The sequence below is a fragment of the Ictidomys tridecemlineatus genome, unplaced genomic scaffold, assembly GCF_052094955.1.
Source record: "Ictidomys tridecemlineatus isolate mIctTri1 unplaced genomic scaffold, mIctTri1.hap1 Scaffold_320, whole genome shotgun sequence".
NCBI lineage: Eukaryota > Metazoa > Chordata > Mammalia > Rodentia > Sciuridae > Ictidomys > Ictidomys tridecemlineatus.
In genome coordinates, this window is record NW_027522388.1 from 212,080 (window position 1) to 230,915 (window position 18,836).

At 40.2% G+C, this 18,836-nt stretch overlaps 1 pseudogene; it reads left to right on the forward strand.

Moving 5' to 3' along the window:
- The first annotated feature begins 15,247 nt into the window (after positions 1 to 15,247).
- On the forward strand, positions 15,248 to 18,218 carry LOC144373230 (uncharacterized; annotated as a pseudogene).
- Positions 18,219 to 18,836: the final 618 nt, after the last annotated feature.

The window sequence follows — 18,836 nt, forward strand, 5'->3', positions numbered from 1 at the left end:
CAATGGCTGTGGAGCGACCTTCCTCCGACACCCAGGTGTGAGGAGTCTCTCCCCTTGAAGGAGGAGTCCCCTGGACCTTGGGAGTGGCCATACCGGATCTACCCCTGGCATCCAGGTTCGAAGGTCTTGCACCTAGAGGGGGAAGTCACTTCGACGCTGTGTGTGGTGGTACATGATTTTCCCTCAGGTTCCTGGGGTCTCCCCCTAGAGGGGGGAGTCGTCTCGACCATGTGTGCGGCAGTACTTGATCTTTACCCGGGTTCCAGGGGTCTCGCCCCTAGAGGGGTGAGTTCCCTGGACCCCGGTTGTGGCCGTACCTGATCTCCCCCCGGCACCGTGTTTGACAGTCTGGCCCCTAGATGGGGGAGTTCCCTGGACCATGGGTTAGGCAGTTCCTGATATACCCCCTTCACCTGGGTTGGTGGGGTCTCCTCCCTAGAGGACAGAGTCCCCTGGACCATGGTCTCGACTGTACTGTACCTGATCTCCTCCCTGACACCCAGTTTCGAGGGGTTTCACCCCTAGAAGGGGCAGTTCCCTGGACCCTGGTTGCAGCAGTAACTGAACTTCACCACCACCCGGGTTACAGATGTCTCGCATCTCGAAGTGGATGTCCCTTTGTTCCTGGGTGTGGCAGTACCTTGTCTCCCCCCATCAACCGGGTTCCAGGGGTTTCCTCCCTAGAGGAGGTTTTCCCCTGGACCCTGGGTACCGCTTTACCTGATGTGCCCCCATCACCCAGGTTTGAGGGCTTTGGCCCCTTGAGAGGGGATTTCCCTGGATCCTGGGTGTGGCAGTACTTTATCTTCCTAGGCAACCAGGTTCCATGGGTCTCTCCCCTAAAGGGGGGCAGCCCTTGGTCCCTGGGTGTGGCCTTAATTGATCTACCCCCGGCACCTGGTTTTGAGGAGTCTCATCCCTAGAGAGAGGCTTCCCCTGGGCCCTGGGTGCACCCGTACCAAATCTCCCCCAGGCACCGTGTTTCAGGGGTCTCACCCCTAGAGGGGGGAGTTCCCTGGACCCAGTTGTGGCCGTACTTGATCTCCCCCATTCACCTGGGTACAAAGTGTCTTGCCCCTAAATAGGGGGAACCCTGGACCCTGGGTGTGGTTGTACCTGATCTTCCCCGGCACCCAAATTCCAGGGGTGAGGCCCCTAGAGGGGGGCGTCCCCTGGACCCTGGGTGTAATCGAACCTTTTCTCTCACCAACAACTGGGTTTGAGGGGTCACATCCCTAGATAGGTATCCCCTCGAACATGGGTGGGGCCAAAACTTATGTCCCACAGACACCCAGTTTCCAGTGGTCTTGTCCCTAGAGGGGAGAGTCCTCTGGATACTGGGTGCAGTTATACCTTATCTCCTCTAGGCATGGGGTTTCAGGGGTCTCAACCCTAGCAGGGGGAATTCCCTGGACACTGTGATCGGCTGTACCTTATCACCTTGCACAACCACGTTCAAGTTGTCTTGCCCTTAGAGGTGGGTGCCCCTGACCCTGGGTGTGGCTGTACCTCACTTTCCTCCAGCCCCTGGTCTGAGGGTTCTCACCCCTAGCAGGGGTAGTCCCCTAGAGCCTGGGTGTGGCCATACCTGATCTCCCCATGGCACCTGGTTTGATCTTCCCCATGGCGCGCCCGTAGATGGGGGAGATTCCCTAACCCTGGGTGTGCCCATACCTTATCTTCCCCTACAACTGGGTTCAAGGGGTCTCATCCCTAGATGGGCGAGTCTCCGGGATCCTGCCGAACCTGATTTCACCCCACCAACCGGGATTGAGGGGTCTCTCCCTTGGAGGGGGAAGTTCCCTTGACCTTGTGTGCAGTGGTACCTGATTTCAACTCTGGTACAAGAGGTCTCGCCCCTAGAGGGGGGAGTCCCCTGGAACCTGGGTGCAACTGTACCTGTTTTCTCACCAGCCCCATGTTCGAGGGGTTTTGCCCATAAAGAGGGGAAAACCTGGACAGTGGGTGAGGCTGTACCTGATCTCTCCTGACACCCAGATTCGAGGGATCTCACCCTGTGAGTGGGCATCCCCTGGTCTCTGTTTGCAATCGTACCTGATGTCCCCCTAGCACCCGGTATTGAGAGGTCTAGCCCCTCAGGGGGGCATCTGGTGGACCCTGGGTGCGGCCCTACCTTAGCTATGGAGCCAGCATAAATGCCCACCAACAGATGAGTAGATAAAGGAATTGTGGTATATATACATGGTGGAATATTACTCAGCCTTAAAAAAGAATGACTTCATAACATTGGCCAGTAAATGAATGGATGTGGGGATTATCATTCTAAAGTAAAATAAAGCAATGCCCCCAATCCAAAAGTCACATGTTTTCCCTGATATGTGATATCTACATCACAAGGAACAGGGGGCACAAAGAGAAGTTCAGTAGATTAGACAAAGGGGAACAACAGAAAGGGAGGGGAGATAAGAACAGGAAAAACAGTAGCATGAATCGACCATAATGTTCCTATTTAAATATATGAAAATACCTAAGTGAATCGCTCCATCATGCACACCCACACGAATGGGGTACTAAGGAGAATAAGGTATATAGGTATATTTTATGTTTGGATAATTTTATCAAATTGACTCTATGGTTATGTATAACTATAAAGGATGAATAAAACAGAAAAAAGATAAAAAGTACTTAAAAGGACCATGTATCCAACTTGATAGCATCTTAGCCAGATAAGGAAATGTCTTTAGGTACATTCCAGAATTTACTAAACCACTCCCCTATTGGATGCTGCCAAAGGTGTTGGAGTCTGTGAGAAGGTGGAGGTTCAGGGCTCTGCATGGAAAAGATAGGACACCCCCCCCATTCATCTGCAGGTGCAGGGGTCCCAGGGGGCAGGTAATCTCGAGGCCTCTATGGTTAACAAAGGCAGAGAGGAGCAGGGTGCATTGGACTCTATGGAGTTATTTACAAAATTAGGAAAACCTGGAGTTGTCTTTCCTGGACTCCCAATCAAATGCAAATTGTTTTTCCTTAAACAGAGAGACCCTTGAGCCGCTCTTAAGGAGAAGTCTTCTCTGTATTATGTGACTTTTTGCACCACTGAATTGGGGGGACAAGACCAGAGCTGTCTTTGGCAACACATTGACTTTGTTTGCATCAATACAAGCAGGTAGGGTCTGTCTTTTTGTTGCTTCTTTTTTCTTGTCAAGTGCAGAGTATTCAGCTGATACTAAGGATGCACACCTGGGCAGGGTGTCTCTAGTTTTAGGAGGAGGCAGGATCCAATTGCCTGGGATCCAGGGGACTGTCAGGATCCAGGGTGGCCTTGATCTGTGTAAGGCTGTTATCCTGTGGGCACCGCAGGTTAAAAAAAAAAAAAAAGGTGGCACAGGCCTGTCATTCCAGTGGCTAGGAAGGCTGAAGCAGAGGGATGGCAAATTCAAAGCCAGCCTCAGCCAAAGCAAAGTGCTAAGCAACTAAGTGAGACCCTGTCTCTAAATAAACTTCAAGCTAGGGCTGGGGAAGGGGCTCAGAGGTCGAGGCCTCTGAATTCAACCACCAGTTCGCCAGAGAGTGCAGGAGCCTGGGTGCAGCTGGGGTTTACCCAGATCTGCTCTCTGGGGGTCTCTTCTGTGCTGATTGCCTTACTCATTCTCCAGCCTCAAAATGAGCTCCAGACAGATTCAACTCAGCTGGAGGAACATCAGCTCTCATGCTGCTAATTGGGTGGTAAACTCCTCCAGGGCGCTTGCTAGGCCCCCAGTGAGCCTCCACCAGTGCTTGCCATGACGCACTGGGCGAAAGGCCAGTTCTACTTGGAAAATTTTGCACATATAAACGGAGGACAAGTCAGACTCCCGAAGATGCTTTGGGTGGTCCAGGTGATGAAACTTTCAAGAAATGACTTCAACTTCCTAACATCAAAGCCTAACAGAACTTCCCTTACCCTAACCCAATGCCCAGACCTCAAAAGGAAAAGAAAAAAGCTGCACCCGAACCCTGCCATTCTGACCTCCTCCTTGCCTGGAGCAGATATCAGCCCGCTGTCACTCAAAAAGAAGGTTCGCTGGCCTGAAGGGGGGGAGGGGAGAGCGGAGACTGATTGAGGCCCTGTCCAATCAGAAGACCCGGTGCTGAGCGCTGTCCAATCCTGAGCGCAGCCAGTGCGCAGGGGGAGGGTCTCTGCGCGTGGTTTGGGATTTATTTCTCCGTGGTCCGCGGTTCCAGGACTCCTGCAGTTGGACTCCAGGGTTTGCTTCATGCCCGGGATCCCGGGTGGCCCTGCCATGCAGAGGCTGAAGCTCTCCAGGGCAGGCTTGGCTGCTCGGCACCAGGAGATGGTAAGTGTGCAGTGGCACCTGGTGCCTGGACAGGAAGGCTCAGGAGGGAGGAGGGGCAAGGAGGCAGTCTGGCAAGACAGGCTGTGGTGGGAACCTGAGCTGGCTGACCCTGACTCAGGGCACTCTCTGCCTACACAGGCCTGAGCCCATTGGGGAAAGCGCCCCTCAGGTCCCCTGGCCAGCCTGGTGGGGAGCGTGACAGTGGCGGAGAACCCTCGTGGCCTCCCCATCCCTTGGGGGAAACCTCAGCCCCTGGTCAGGTCCTATGTGGCAGGTGAGCGCTGCTGCCTGGCGTCTTCCTGGGCTGTGGTGATTGACAGGTGGAACCACTGGGAGAATCCAATTCCAAGCCAGGGGATGGCACACACCAGTCATCCTGGAGGCTGGAGAGAGGGCGGGTTATGCTGGAGGATTGGGAGGTCAAGGCCAACCTCTTCAAGTTGGCTAGGCACTTAGAGACTCAGTGTGACCCTGCCTCTAAATAAAATGCAAAATAGGGCTTGGTATGGAGCTCAGTGGTCGAGGGCCAATGAGTTCAATGCCTGGTACCCCAAAATAAATAATAATAATAATAATAATAATAATAATAATAATAATAAATCAAATCCCCAAACACCTCTAGGAGAGGAGCTGCAGTGTACAGGGACCTCGCTTATTCCTGAGCTAGTTTTGTGAAGTTTGTTTTATTGTTTTTGTTTGTTTGTTTTGTAGTTAACAGAAGGGTGTTCTTTGCCACTCAGCAATGTCCCTGGTAGTTTTTAGTTTTTATTCTGCCCGCTGGTCTAGCTAAGTTGCTGAGATTGGCCCTGTTATGGTTTAATTGATAATGACTTTTCCGTTGCAATTAAGTGTATGATTTTCACTTCCACATGGGTTCGTGGGTGGACACTGTTGACGTCGTGATTCCTCCATGACAGTTGTATCAGTACAGCTTCCCAATGCACATGTTGGGTAATAACTTTTTTTTTGCTCTTATAATTTTTTGTTTTTATAATTCAAAAGTTTCTTGGCTAAGTTTACATATATTTAACTTTGTAGATGAATTTTAGGACTGAATGCTTGCATTAAGACGAAAGCATGCTGGATTGTTTATAAGTGCATCACAGTTATACATAATACCACATGCATATGGCACTGTGTAAAATTTACCCATGGTATTTTATACCATTTTTAATCTGAATATCCCATTTTTATTAATGTATTATCCTGTGAACTGATTTGAGTAAGTGCACTCCGGTTGGGGATTATCAAGTGTCTTTAATGGCAATACAGTTTCCACAAATAGTTAAGAAGCACTTAAACTCCTTAAGTTTATTAGAATTTTATGGTTTCCTATCTTCATTGATACTATTTCATTTTCTCTCTGATAGGGTTTTAGTTTACATTTCTCGGGTTTCTAAAGATGTTGGATTCTTTTATTCTCATTATTAAACACATGGGTATCTCCTGTACAAATTGGCAGCTCAAGTCTCCTCCCTGAATTTCTTCTGTGCTTGATTTCAGAGTGTTGGGACCATGAGAATCACCACTTTGTGGGCCCTTTTCCTACCCAAGCGGGCTGGGATCTGCAGGGGTCTCAGGGTTTTCTCCCTCCTCAGGTTTTCTTTCTTTTTTTTGGGGGGGGGGGCATGGGGAGCATAAAGGATTGAACGCAGAGGTCCTTTCCCACAGAGCTAAATCCCTTGTTCTTTTTATCATTTATCTTGAAACAGAGGCTGAGTCTGGCCTTAAACTTGGGCCTCAGCCTCCGGAGTGGCTGGGATTACAGGTGTGGCCCTCCTGCCTGGGTCCCCCTGAATGTTCTAAATGTAAAGAAAGCAAAGTTTCAGATCCACAACCTTGTCTCTCACAGAAAACCTGTACACATGTATCAATGAATTTTTCAAATTCCAGTCCCCTGTTCCCATTTCCAGTGACAGTTCTTTCTCCCCACTGTAATAAGAAGCAAAGGTTTTGTTTTCTGTTTAGGAGCATTTCACATGAGAGAAAAGTACACCAAAAACCACTTGACATTTAAAAAATTGTGTGTGTGTGTGTGTGTGTGTGTGTGTGTGTGTGTATCTGTGCATGTGTATTCTCCCTTCCTCTGCCAGGCCAGACACCTTGTCAGAATGTGTTTGGGCTGAGTGTCCCCCGTGTGGACTGCATGTCCTAGGCGTCTCATGCCCTCTGTGATATTTTACTGGTCCTGTTTTGGCTCTGCCTGACAGGAGGTTCCCACAACTGGCACATCTGAGGTCTCCTGAGCATCTGGTACATATCAGCCACCTGTTGACCTATGAACAGGTGCATTTAGGGGAAGTAGTTTCTCAAGGGAGTAGGTGATAGCCCTGTGAATGGGAGGAGTCTCCTTATCCAGAATCCACTTCAGGAGCTCCCTCGATCTGGCTCCTATGGATCCTGGAACAGCAATGGGCATGCAGCCATTTATTAACACACTGATTCAAGTTCCTCTGGGAATGCATCCAGAGTTGTTGTTACTCTGTTAGCTTTTAAAGAACTCCATGCTGTTTTTAAAAATGCCTGCACCGAGCTTATATTCTAGCCCCAGGTGAGCAGGTCTCTTTCTGCATATCCATGTCATTGGAGGACTGGTTCCTTTGACTGTTTGATAGGAGCCTTTCCCACAGCTGCACTCAGACTGAGAAGCTGTCCTACTTGGCTGGGGGCTGAATTTCTGATGCAATTGGTTAGAACCCAGGCTGCCTGTGCTCACTGCAAGAAGGTGGTGTGAGCCTATTCTAGAAAGAAACAGGGAGCTGTGCTTTTGACAGCTTTTGCTTCCCTCCTGGGAGGGGGGATCATAGTCCAGGTAAATTCTTGCACACTAATGTGAAACCCCTCCTTTCTGAGACATGCACATGCACAATTGCCACTGCTCCCAAAGCTTGGTGGGTTAGGATGGAGTCCATGGAAAGGGAAAAATATTGGGACCCTAAGTGCCTGGAGATCCTTCTTCTAGAAAGAACTGGCTAGACCTGGAGTTATTACTAAGGTAGGGGGGAGAAAACTCAGGCAGAGCTGCTGGGTGGACTGCATTTGTCCTGTCTACACTTAGGGACTGGCTAGGGAGGAGCTCAACTGTTAGCAACTACAGTTTGCAGATCATGTTGCAAATCCCTTCTAGGGATAAACTGGGACCCTTGATCTCACTCCCCTTCTGCCATTGCCCCATGGATAAAGCACATGACCCTCCACAGCCATTGAAAATCACCCCCTTTCTCTCATCCTGATACTTGTGTATATCCAGCTCTTTCTTCTATGAGCACCAGACAAATTTTGTTTCCAGCTACAAGTCATTTCGTGTCCCATGTGCTCCATTTGTAATGCAAATCAGTTTTCCTCTACTCTGGGTGGCATTTGATTTTGTTATTCTGTCCCAATTATGTGGCATATTGCTCAAGGCAGGACTAATGCCCACGTGTCCCCCAACTTTGCCTGCCCTTTGGATGGTAGAGATTTTCTCAGTGGTCCAATGCATAGGTCTCTCAGTCCATTATAATTTTATTTAAAAGAGACTCAAAACAAAAGTAGGTGTTTATTTGGTGTATCCATGTGTGAAGGGAATCCAGGAGCCTCCTATTCTGGTATAATTTTGAAACATAATCCTTCTCAATATGTGCTTCTTTGGGGTGCTGGAGTGTAATCCAGTACCACGCACGTCCTGCACCCAAGCCCTACGAGTGCTCTGCGCCTCTAGTTCCCATACCACCCTTCACGTTGGGTTGCCTTGTTTATTCACATCAAATCCTCTGCTGGAGATGGTTGCATTTATCTAGGGCTTTTCATTGCACTTCATAATAAAATTGACATTTACATAAATATGGAGTCATCTATGAAATTTCTGCATTGTGATTTTCTTGGTCCTCAATTTACTGCAATATGATAATTTTATAATATGCATTATTGCCTGGTAATGATAGCTCCTGCTTTTGCTCTTAGAGTTCAGAATTCTTGGCTAATTTCATATCAATTCAACCTTCCAGAAAAATTTTTAAACTGTTTGCTTTGATCCCTTCTTCAATGAAAAGGAAATCATGGTAAAATTTTGATGGGGTGTTGTCATAGATGAACCTGAGGGAAGCTGTCCTCTTTATAATGAGGAGTCCTAACATCTATACCCAGGATGTGTAATTCAGTCTTTCATGTGCTTATCTGTATTTACATTTTTTCAAATTCTGCAGATGTACTATTTAAGTATGCTTATATGTGAAATGTGACATTTATGTGACAGCTATATAAAACTTACACAGTGTTTCATAGTATTTTTAAAACTGTATGCAATATGGCAAACAAAATGTGGCTGACTTCCATAAATGGTTATTTTCCATAGTATATATTTATTCCCAAATGGACATCCTCTTTCACCAGACCCCGGGTCTCAGCTCTGGAGGAGTGTGCTGTGTCCCCATATGAACAGGTGCTGTAGGGTCCACATCTGTTTCTGTGGACCTTCATGATAACCCCACATGTTCTTCAACACTATCTCAATTTGTGTTCAATGTGACTTTATGGTACAGTCCCTCCTTTCTAAAGACGTTGATAGCTTTGTGATGAAGGGACATTTAGATACCTGCTATTTGAAGGGGCTGTTCATGGCTGTTGCCTGTGTTTCTCTTGTATTCTCTGGTCTCCTCTCAGAAGAGTTTGGTTATAGGTGAGGCAATTGGTTTTTTTCATCTGTCACTTCTCTTTGTTCTCTTTAATGGAGTCATTTGACGAATAGAATTTTTGTTGTCATATATACAATGTATAAATTTTAAAATACTTTTTCTGTAACTTTGAAAAGGACTTTTTTTCTTTCTTTTTTTTCCTTTTGTGAAACTGGGGATTGGAAACAGGGTGTCCTATTACTGAACACTATCCTCAGTCCTTTTAAATTTTTTATTTAAAAAATTTAATTTTTTCTTAATTTCTTAAAATTACTACTGCCTATTTATTTTTAAATTTAGGCAGGGTTTTACTCAGTTGCTAGGGTAAACTTCACAATTGTGATTCCCCCTGCCTCAGCCTCCAGACCACTGGATATATCAGGTATGTAGCACCAAATGCATCCTATCTCAGTTAGTTAGTTAGTTTTTTTTCTTTCTTTCTTTTTTTCTTTTTCTTTCTTTTTTATAGATGTTTTTTTAGATCATGACTTTTTATGGTTTTTATTATTTTTTTAAATACATGACAACAGTGGAATGCATCATAATCCTTATTTCACATAGAGCACAATTTTTCATATTTCTGGATATAAGTATGTTCATATCAATTTATGCCATTCTACATGTACTTTATTGCATTACAATTCTTAATACACATATATATCACAATTTTTCATCTGTCTTTGTATATAAGGTATGTTGACATTCAATTCAAGTCTTCATACATGAACTTTGTGTAAAGATGTCCATCACATTCCATCATCCTTGCTAATCCCCTGTGCCTTCCCTTTCCCTTCCACACCTCTGCCCTATTTTGAATTCATCTATTTCTCCCATGCTCTCCCTCCCTAACCCACTATGATTCAGCCTCCTTATATCAGAGAAAACATTCAGCATTTTTTTGGGGAGGTATTGGCTGACTTCACTTAGCATTATCTTCTCCAACTCCATCCATTTACATGCAAGTGCCATTATTTTGTTCTTTTTTAATGATGAGTAATATTTCATTGTGTATATAAGCCACATGTTTTTTATCCAGTCTTCCACTGAAGGGCATTTAGGTTGACTCCATAGTTTAGCTATTGTAAATTGTGCTGCTGTAAACATTGACCTGGCTATGTCCCTGTAGTGTGCTGTTTTTGTTTCTTGGTATAGTTTGAGAGAAGAAATAGTTGGGTAAAATGGTTGATCCATTCCCAGATTTCCAAAGAATCTCCATACTGATTTCCAAATTGGCTGCACCAATTTGCAGTCCCACCAGCAGTGTACGAGTGTACCTTTTCCCCACATCCTCACCAACAATTATTGTTGTTTGTCTTCATAATAGCTGCCCTTCTGACTGAAGTGAGATGGTATCTTAGAGTGGTTTTAATTTGAATTTCTCTGATTGCTAGAGATGATAAACATTTTTTCATATAATTGTTGATTGATTGTATATCCTCTTCTGAGAAGTGTATTTTCAGGTTCTTGGCCAATTTATACATTGGATTATTTTTTTTTGGTGTTAAGACGTTTTAGTTCTTTATATATTCTAAATATTAGTGCTCTATCTGTTGTATGTGGGGTAAAAATTTGCTCCCAGAAAGTAGGCTCTCTATTCTATTGGGTATTTTTTTTTATAAAAATCTTTAGTTTCAATCCATCCCATGTGTTGGTTCTTTGTTTTAATTCCTGTGCTATAGGAGTGTTATTAAGGAAGCTGTACCCTAATCCCACATGATGGAGATAAGGCCTACTTTTTCTTCTATTTGGAGAGTCTCTTGTTTAATTCCTAGATCCTTGATCCATTTTGAGTTAACTTTAATGCATGGTCAGAGAGAGAGATTCAATTTTATTTTGCTGCATATGGATTTTCAGTTTTTCTAGCACCATTTGTTGAAGATGCTATCTTTTTTCCAGTGCATATTTTTAGCACCTTTGTCTAATATAAGATAATTGTAGTTTTGTGGGTTGGTATTTGTGTCTTCTATTCTGTACTATTGGTCTACCAGCCTGTTTTGATGCCAGTAACATGCTGTTTTTGTTACTGTGGCTCTGTAGTATAGTTTAAGGTCTGGTATAGCAATGCCACCTTCCTCCCTTTTCCTGCTAAGGATTGCTTTAGCTATTCTAGGTCTCTTATTTTTCCAGATAAATTTCATGATTGTTTTTCTATTACTATGAGGAATGTCATTGGGATTTTGATCAGAATTGCATTAAATCTGTAGAGTGCTTTTGGTAGTAGGGTCATTTTGATAATATTAATTCTGCCTATTCAAGATCAAGTTAAATCTTTTCATTTTCAAAGGTCTTTGATTTCTCTTTAGTGTTTCATAGTTTTCATTGTACAGATCCTTCACCTCTTGTTGATTCCCAAGTACCTTTTATATTGAGGATATTGTGAATGGGGTAGTTTTCCTCATTTCTCTCTAAGAGGATTTGTCACTGATATAAAGAAATGCCTTTGATTTATAGGTGTTGATTTTATATCTTGCTACTTTGCGGAATTCTAGTTCTAAAGTTATCTAGTGGAGTTTTTTTGAGTCTTCTAGGTACAGAATCATATCATCAGCAAATAGTGCTAGTTTAACTTCTTCTTTTCCTATACTTATTATGCTGAACTACACCCCAAGCTCCTTTTCATTCATAGTTTGAGAGAGGTTGTCACTAAGTTATTGAGGATGTCTTGAATTTGCAATTCTCCTGCCTCCGACTTCCTAGTAGCTGGGATTAGAAGCATGCCCATCATTTGTATATTGATGAGTTTGTTCTTATTTATAGGATAAAGACCACATTATTTTAAATGAAGGTTTGAGAAATGTTGCAAATCTCTTTTATGTATTGTTTGTAATTTTCATTATGATCGAAACTACAAAATAAAACTTACTTTCTCCAAAAATTTAAGTATAAAGTTCAGTAACATTAATTCAAATTGTTATGCAATATATCTCTAAAAAGTTTAGATCTCAAAAAAAAAGAAAAAAAATCTATTCCTAGGAAGCAAGAGCTCATTTCTGTCTCCCCATAACAAGACCATTCTCTCTTCTTCAGAAAGCTGCTACTTTAGTTCAGAGATGTCATGCTTGTAGAATTCTGCAGTATTCTTTCTGTGACAATTCAGTTAACCTAGTGTATATACATTTCATAAAATATAGAATTAGAATAAATTCATTGACTTCAAAGTTCTATAGTTTCTATATTCCAATATGGCTCATCATTTTTTCAAGGAATATTTGGTTTGCATCTCCCGTGATGGCTCTGTTGAATAACAATGTCAAAACACTTGTGTGCAATGTTATTAACTTGCTATTGATGTGAAGGTTATTGCCACACTCGCTAAGAAGTCTGTCTATCTAACTCCATGTCTGCATTTACAATTGAATGTTGTAAATTTTATTATATTTTGAAGCAGGGAAATAGTCTTATTTGTACTTTGAGGGATATTCATACAATTTAAAGGTTAGATTTCTCTGCAAAAAAAATATTTTTAACAATGGGAGTCTGATGCTTATTACCTGGAGTCTCTAGTTAACTTTAAGTAGTATAAACATCTTTAAATTTAATCTTTCAATTCTTGAACAACAGCATGCCCAAGGGTGTTCAATCAACTGACACATATTTAGGGATTTTTGAACATTCCTATCACTTTTGACTTCAAATTTTTATTCCATGTTGCTTACAAAATAACTATCACTTAAATATTTATTAACCTTTGTTTTAATACATAAAATTTGTCTATCCAGCATAATATCTCACTTGTGATTAAGAATAGGGATTCTATAAGTCTACAATAGTTTCAAATATTTTCAAAGTCTTATACCCTGCAATTACCATTTTGCTTCACTGTATTTCCCTTTTCAGTAAGTGAGGATTGATGTCTCCTAGGATGACAGTGATTCTTTGTTTTCATTCAACTCTCTCAATGTTTTCTTTGTGTGTTTGGGGAGTAGGATATAGGTTGCAAATGTATTTACTCTTAATTCGAAACCTAGGGAAATGTTTCTTTTCTTTATTTTGCTTCTTTTCAAATTCTTTTTAAAATTTAAAATGATTTCCATGTTTTAATACTGTCTTAACCTATGTTTTGTGTACTATAATTTAGACTGCACAGGTTTTTTTGGGCACTTTTCTATGTGTCATGCTTGTATCCCTTTGCTTTCAGTATGTGTTTGTCCTTAGATTTAGAGTATACTGTGGACTACCTAGAGTTGTAATTTTTAGAGGTAATTCATATAGCCAAGGTTTGTTTTCATCAGAATTTTGTAATCTTAAATTTGCCAATAAAAATATGAAAAAATGAAGAATCTCCTACTCATACTTTGTATGAGTATCAACTTGACTTCACTTTTTAAAAAATTCAATATATTTTTGTCTTTTCAAAACTATATTATTGTTACAGGTATATATGTCTTTTAACAGTTTTGCTTTTATTCTTTTCTTTCAAATTCTATTTCAAAATTTTTTGTGTCCCATTATTACAATAGAATCAATTTTTTGAGCCAAGAAATGTTAGAATTTCATATGACTTGTGTTGCTGTGCACACTTACATTTCAGCATGAAGGATTACTTTTCATACTTTTTGGAGAACAGATCTAGTGTTGATGAATAGTGTGTACATTTATATCTCTAATGTCTTTTTTTTCCTTCTTTTTGAAAGATAGTAGCTGTTAATATTATGTTTTGGTTGATAATTTTATCCTTCCATCCCTTGAAAATAGCCCGGAATTCCATTCTGTGTTGTGAAGTTTTGACTAAGGATTTTACAATTATGTAGTTACACATTTCTAGGTGACCCAACTTTTTCTCTTGGATGCTCTGAATATTCTGTGTAAGTTTTAAAAGTTGGATTAAAACCTGCTTTGAGTCTTTACAACTTTGAGCTGTTTTGAATGTTTTATTTTTCTTATTTTCTGAGATGCATTTATTAGTACTGGAAAAAGAACTCCCACTTTACATTTTTTACCTTGGCTGTCCTTGAAATTTTGATCCTTCTTGCTCAAGCTCCTATGTTGCTATGTACAACCACCCCATGACTCTTTCAGACATTTTCTAAGGATTTCTTTAAAAACACATTTAAAAACACATGACTTATCACCCTGAAGAAATTTTACCAGAGCAGGGAATACAAGAGAGAGGGAAGATATGGAAATTATGACATTAACCATTTACAACTAAGAAAACAATGGGAAAATATAGGTAAGAGTAAAGTTCAAAAATCATATTATAGTGGTCAAAACCAATTAGTAGTCCATATTTATGATAAAAATTTTATGGTCAAAGAACACCAGAAACAATTAATAACTGAAAAAAAATTCAATTTATTTCACTTACTTCTGAGGAGCTGTGTGTCTGTAACAATATATCCACAGCCATTTTTGAAGTGAAAAAAAATGTGGAAAAGTTGAAATCTGGTCCATGCATCAGTTTTTAACTTGGCCAATTATAAATGTAGCACCGAGTTAAACTTCCATTCAAACATTTGCACAGAGAAGATATTTTTAAAAGTGAAAATTTGAGAATTTCTTTACAACATGTCCATTTTTCTGCAACAATACAGTAATTTCTCCTTGTGCCCAAATAGACAATATTAAGAATTATAAAAAGGTTTCTAATTCCCCACTATTGCTCAATGATAAATCAAATACAGATTTCTAGAAAGTGCACTATATACATAATGCTATCATTAACACCATTAGCCATGTCTCTACCCTGAGAAATTACCAGTATATTTAAATTGGTGATAAAAATTATGAATATAGAGAAACACCTAGGCATTTTCTAAAGGAAACATACCAAGATGAAAAATGTGGGAAAGTTTGCTTCAGTCCAGACAAAACTTGCAAGTGTAAGGTATATGAAAGGGTTCTTTATCACAGTGCAGAGCTTTCTCAATGCAAGACAATTTATAGAGAAAGAGAGCTCTATATGTTTAAAGAATATATCAAAGCATAGGCTTGCTCAGCATCTTCTAAACACAGTAAATACTATGACAAAGTTAAACCTTATTAATTTAAAGAATTCAAAAAAACTTTTAGTTAAAGGTTACAACTTGTTTAGCATCTGAGGATTTATTCTGAACTAAAGACTTCTAACTGTAAAAAGTGTGGCAAAGACTTAAAAAATTTTTAACTCTTACTAAACACCAAAAAATTTATTCTGCAGAGAAGAACTACCAATGTGAAGAATGCAATGCACTCAAGAACTTTACTCAACATCACAGTGTTCATACAGGAGATGTGCAATGCAAATGCAAAGAAGGTGACAAAACTTCTAATAAAATCTCCAATCTTATTTGTCACCAGTGGACACACCCTAGAGAGATGCCCCACATATATAAACAATTTTGTGAAACTTTTAGTCAAAAACCAAGCCTTAAAAATCACCAGAGAATTCATACAGGAGAGAAGCCCTACAAATGTAAAGTGTGTGGCAAGAGTTTTAATTCAAACTCAAATCTTGATTGCCACAACAGGATTAATACGGGAGAGAAGACTTAAAAATGTAAAGTGTGTGACAAAAGTTTTAATACAAACTCGAATCTTGATCGCCACAACAGAATTCATACTGGAGAGAAGCCCTAAAAATGTAAAGTGTGTGGCAAGAGTTTCAGTCAATAATCATCAGTTACTCAGCACCACCGAATCCACACTGGAGAGAAGCCCTACAAATGTAAAGTGTGTGGCAAGAGATTTAATACAAAATCCTAAATCTTGATTGCCACAACAGGATTCATACAGGAGAGAACCCTACAAATGTAAAGTGTGTGACAAAAGTTTTAATATAAACTCGAATCTTGATTGCCACTACAGGATTCATACTGGAGAGAAGCCCTACAAATGTAATGTGTGTGGCAAGAGTTTCAGTCAAAAATCATCAGTTACTCAGCACCAGTGAATCCACACTGGAGAGAAGACCTACAAATGTAAAGAATGTGGCAAAAGTTTTCATCAAAAAATAGTACTTACTCAGCACCTGAGAATCCACACTGGAGAGAAGCCCTACAAATGTACAGTGTGTGGCAAGAGTTTTAATATAAACTCGAATCTTGATCGCCACAACAGGATTTATACTGGAGAGAAGCCCAACAAATGTAAAGTGTGTGACAAGAGTTTTAATCAATCATCATCACTTACTAAGCATCAGCAAACCCACACTGGAGAGAAGCCCTACAAATGTAAAGAATGTGGCAAAATTTTTCATCGAAAAATAGTACTTACTTAGCACCTGAGAATCCACACTGGAGAGAAGCCCTACAAATGTACAGTGTGTGGCAAGAGTTTCAGTCAAAAATCATCAGTTACTCAGCACCAGCGAATCCACACTGGAGAGAAGACCTACAAATGTAAAGAATGTGGCAAAAGTTTTCATCAAAAAATAGTACTTACTCAGTACCTGAGATTCCACACTGGAGAGAAGCCCTACAAATGTACAGTGTGTGGCAAGAGTTTTAATATAAACTCGAATCTTGATCGCCATAACAGGATTCATACTGGAGAGAAGCCCTACAAAGGTAAAGTGTGTGACAAGAGTTTTAATCAGTCATCATCACTTACTAAGCATCAGCAAACCCACACTGGAGAGAAGCCCTAAAAATGTAACGAATGTGGCAAAACATTTAATCAAAAAATATTACTTACTCTGAACCAGAGAATCCACACTGGAGAGAAGCCCTACAACTGTAAAGAATGTTGCAAGAGTTTTCACAAAGCATCACTTACACAGCACCAGAGAATCCACACGGGAGAGAAGCCCTACAAATGTAGAGAATGTGGCAAAGCTTTTAATCAAACATCAATACTTAATCGACACCAGAGAACCCATACTAGAGAGAAGTCCTATAAATGTGAAGAATGGCAAACCTTTCAAATTGAAGGTTACATATTACTAAACATTATATATTTCTTACTGCAGAGAAGTTTTACAAGTGAAAACATTGCATCAGTTTTTTTTTTTTTAAGGATGAATCAACCCTTTTTTCACAGTAGTTCAACAGCATTTCATACCAGAGATATGATAGCACAGAAATTATACAAGTCTAAAATAGGTGACAGAGTCTCCAACAATTGTTCATACCCTACTAAAAACCTCAGAATTCATACGAGTGAGAGGACGTGGGAAAATTTTTGCAAAGTTTTTGTACATTGATCAAACATTTTATAAACATTGGAGAATTTATAGCATATAGAAACCCAAAGAATGTGTCCAAGACTGTATTCAAATTTCAGACATTTTTGAATTTCTGACCTCATATCTGTAGCAAATGTGGAATAGCATTTTTCTAAAGTATGTACCTTAGATAACAGCAAAATATTTACAAAAACACCTTGACAAATATAAAGATTGTAGTAAGTTTCTTATCTATAGCCTATCCCTTGAAGTATTTGGGACCTAGGAGGGAAAAAAATCATTTAAAGGTAGAAAATGGGTAATTGCTTTTGACATTTGCTGAAAATTATCTTAACATCTTTAACTGATATTGGAGAAATAAGGAAATACAAATATAAAATATTGCATCCCTAAAAGGATATAATTTTAGTATAAATCAACAATTACTAAAGAGTCTGATTTTTCACCACTGGACAAATAACAATTATCAGAGTTGATTATTTCAGAAGTCTCTTATGATTTATATAAAATTTTAAATTTTTAGTTTTTATGTTTATACATAAATTTAGGAGCACTTAATCAGTAAACCACATCCCTAGATTTTTTTCTCATTTTTTTTAGAGATGTGGTTTGCTAAGTTGCATAGGGCCTCACTAAGTTATGGAGCCTGGCTTTTAACTTGCAAAGCTTCTCACGTCCCTAGGGTCACAGGCATGGACCACCATGCACGTTTTACAGAGCATTTTTTCTTATATTTGCCTTACAGATGCAATTTGTATTTAAATAAAGTGTGAGTTTCTTAATGTTAACCTTGTCATGCATTTAATGATGTTATTAGGTCACACATCTCCCACGATTCACATTGCTAATGGATCGATGCAATAGTAACACATTCTATTGGGTAAATAATGCTATATCGTCTCCATTAATTATTTCATATGTTTAATTAAGTTTTATTTGGGGAATATTATTTATGTAAATTATATACTCTTTTGTTTGTGATTATGGAAAAATTAAGTTATAGGAAGAACCCAGGAATACTAAAATAATGCTCAGATATCCGTAGTTTGAATTATGACTTTGAAATTTCACCTTATAGTGTTGAAGTACTCCCTAAGGGATCTACAACTCTGGAGAGTTATACAAGCCCCCAATCAAGGAGATGAGAAACACCCAAGAGACTAGGCCCTAACGTGCATACTCAGGTAAAAGAGGAGGGTTGCTGAAAGGGGAATTAGTCTCAAAGTTTCCTGGTGAATCCTCATTATCCACAGGCCCATCCTGACTCTTGGACTGAAGAAATCATGCAGTTCCTCATGAATTGCATGATGTTCATCACTGAGGAGACTAAACTCACCTTAAGTGTAGGAAAAACATCCCAATTTGGGACCACCTCTTTAGTCTTGAATAACCAGTAGAAAAGTGTAACCAGAAACACGTAAAATGATGATTGTAAAAAAAAAAAATACTATAGGAGCATTTATGCCCCCACAGTTTTTTATTTCATTTTGTATTTTGATTTTGTAGACCCTTTGTTTCTAGTTAATAATTTACAATATAATGTTTGTTATACTTATTGGATTATACAATAGATAGCATGTGTCATGGTCTCCCGGACCCCTCTGAAACCAGTAATTATAAGATACTATAAACTATCCCTGTCCCTCTTCAGATCTTAAAGCTCTAAGAGCCCATGACATCACAGAGAGAGAAACATAATTTTGATTGAAATAAACCTCTAGACTCTCATCTACAACTCCTGTTCAAAAACTAAAAACACAATATTCTCTTTATATGTGAGCT